This window comes from Schistocerca piceifrons, chromosome 11 (assembly GCF_021461385.2).
Source record: "Schistocerca piceifrons isolate TAMUIC-IGC-003096 chromosome 11, iqSchPice1.1, whole genome shotgun sequence".
Classification (NCBI taxonomy): domain Eukaryota; kingdom Metazoa; phylum Arthropoda; class Insecta; order Orthoptera; family Acrididae; genus Schistocerca; species Schistocerca piceifrons.
The window spans coordinates 87,373,149-87,376,233 of NC_060148.1; the positions used below are offsets into that span (position 1 = coordinate 87,373,149).

Below are 3,085 nucleotides of genomic sequence, written 5' to 3' on the forward strand. Positions count from 1 at the left end.
AGGGGACTGTTAAGCTGGTGGAAGCTCTGTAATGATGTGGGGAGTGTGCAGTTGGAGTGATATGGGGCCCCTGATACGTCTAGATACGACTCTGACAGGTGATACGTACAGAATGAGATTTTCACTCTGCAGCGGAGTGTGCGCTGATATGAAACTTCCTGGCATATCAAAACTGTGTGCCGGACCGAGACTCGAACTCGGGACCTTTGCCTTCCGCGAGCAAGTGCGCTACCAACTCAGCTACCCAAGCATGACTCAAGCCGCGTCCTCACAGCCTTACTTCTGCCAGTATCTCGTCTCCTACCTTCCAAACTTTACAGAAGCTCTCCTGCGAACCTTGCAGAACTAGCACTCCTGGAAGAAAGGATATTGCGCAGACATGGCTTTGTCACACTCTGGGGGATGTTCCCAGAATGAGATTTTCACTCTGCAGCGGAGTGTGCGCTGATATGAAACTTCCTGGCATATCAAGACTGTGTGCCGGACCGAGACTCGAACTCGGGACCTTTGCCTTCCGCGGGCAAGTGCGCTACCAACTCAGCTACCCAAGCATGACTCACGCCGCGTCCTCACAGCCTTACTTCTGCCAGTATCTCGTCTCCTACCTTCCAAACTTTACAGAAGCTCTCCTGCGAACCTTGCAGAACTAGCACTCCTGGAAGAAAGGATATTGCGCAGACATGGCTTTGTCACAGTCTGGGGGATGTTCCCAGAATGAGATTTTCACTCTGCAGCGGAGTGTGCGCTGATATGAAACTTCCTGGCATATCAAGACTGTGTGCCGGACCGAGATCCGAACTCGGGACCTTTGCCTTTCGCGGGCAAGTGCGCTACCGACTGAGCTACCCAAGCACGACTCACGCCGCGTCCTCACAGCCTTACTTCTGCCAGTATCTCGTCTCCTACCTTCCAAACTTTACAGAAGCTCTCCTGCGAACCTTGCAGAACTAGCACTCCTGGAAGAAAGGATATTGCGTAGACATGGCTTTGCCACACTCTGGGGGATGTTCCCAGAATGAGATTTTCACTCTGCAGCGGAGTGTGCGCTGATATGAAACTTCCTGGCATATCAAAACTGTGTGCCGGACCGAGACTCGAACTCGGGACCTTTGCCTTCCGCGGGCAAGTGCGCTACCAACTCAGCTACCCAAGCATGACTCACGCCGCGTCCTCACAGCCTTACTTCTGCCAGTGTCTCGTCTCCTACCTTCCAAACTTTACAGAAGCTCTCCTGCGAACCTTGCAGAACTAGCACTCCTGGAAGAAAGGATATTGCGTAGACATGGCTTTGTCACTCTCTGGGGGATGTTCCCAGAATGAGATTTTCACTCTGCAGCGGAGTGTGCGCTGATATGAAACTTCCTGGCATATCAAAACTGTGTGCCGGACCGAGACTCGAACTCGGGACCTTTGCCTTCCGTGAGCAAGTGCGCTACCAACTCAGCTACCCAAGCATGACTCACGCCGCGTCCTCACAGCCTTACTTCTGCCAGTATCTCGTCTCCTACCTTCCAAACTTTACAGAAGCTCTCCTGCGAACACTGCAGAACTAGCACTCCTGGAAGAAAGGATACTGCGCAGACATGGCTTAGTCACAGTCTGGGGGATGTTCCCAGAATGAGATTTTCACTCTGCAGCGGAGTGTGCGCTGATATGAAACTTCCTGGCATATCAAAACTGTGTGCCGGACCGAGACTCGAACTCGGGACCTTTGCCTTCCGTGAGCAAGTGCGCTACCAACTCAGCTACCCAAGCATGACTCACGCCGCGTCCTCACAGCCTTACTTCTGCCAGTATCTCGTCTCCTACCTTCCAAACTTTACAGAAGCTCTCCTGCGAACACTGCAGAACTAGCACTCCTGGAAGAAAGGATATTGCGCAGACATGGCTTTCTCACACTTTGGGGGATGTTCCCAGAATGAGATTTTCACTCTGCAGCGGAGTGTGCGTTGATATGAAACTTCCTGGCATATCAAAACTGTGTGCCGGACCGAGACTCGAACTCGGGACCTTTGCCTTCCGCGGGCAAGTGCGCTACCAACTCAGCTACCCAAGCATGACTCACGCCCCGTCCTCACAGCCTTACTTCTGCCAGTGTCTCGTCTCCTACCTTCCAAACTTTACAGAAGCTCTCCTGCGAACCTTGCAGAACTAGCACTCCTGGAAGAAAGGATATTGCGCAGACATGGCTTTGTCACACTCTGGGGGATGTTCCCAGAATGAGATTTTCACTCTGCAGCGGAGTGTGCGCTGATATGAAACTTCCTGGCATATCAAAACTGTGTGCCGGACCGAGACTCGAACTCGGGACCTTTGCCTTCCGTGAGCAAGTGCGCTACCAACTCAGCTACCCAAGCATGACTCACGCCGCGTCCTCACAGCCTTACTTCTGCCAGTATCTCGTCTCCTACCTTCCAAACTTTACAGAAGCTCTCCTGCGAACACTGCAGAACTAGCACTCCTGGAAGAAAGGATATTGCGTAGACATGGCTTTGTCACACTCTGGGGGATGTTCCCAGAATGAGATTTTCACTCTGCAGCGGAGTGTGCGCTGATATGAAACTTCCTGGCATATCAAAACTGTGTGCCGGACCGAGACTCGAACTCGGGACCTTTGCCTTCCGCGGGCAAGTGCTCTACCAACTGAGCTACCCAAGCATGACTCACGCCGCGTCCTCACAGCCTTACTTCTGCCAGTATCTCGTCTCCTACCTTCCAAACTTTACAGAAGCTCTCCTGCGAACCTTGCAGAACTAGCACTCCTGGAAGAAAGGATACTGCGCAGACATGGCTTAGTCACAGTCTGGGGGATGTTCCCAGAATGAGATTTTCACTCTGCAGCGGAGTGTGCGCTGATATGAAACTTCCTGGCATATCAAAACTGTGTGCCGGACCGAGACTCGAACTCGGGACCTTTGCCTTCCGCGGGCAAGTGCGCTACCAACTCAGCTACCCAAGCATGACTCACGCCGCGTCCTCACAGCCTTACTTCTGCCAGTATCTCGTCTCCTACCTTCCAAACTTTACAGAAGCTCTCCTGCGAACCTTGCAGAACTAGCACTCCTGGAAGAAAGGATATTGCGCA

At 52.5% G+C, this 3,085-nt stretch overlaps 1 non-coding gene across 1 annotated transcript; it reads right to left on the bottom strand.

Annotated features, from left to right (window-relative positions):
- Positions 1 to 2,584: 2,584 nt before the first annotated feature.
- Positions 2,585 to 2,659, bottom strand: Trnap-cgg. Its single transcript has one exon. It is a non-coding gene; the product is annotated as a tRNA-Pro (tRNA).
- Positions 2,660 to 3,085: the final 426 nt, after the last annotated feature.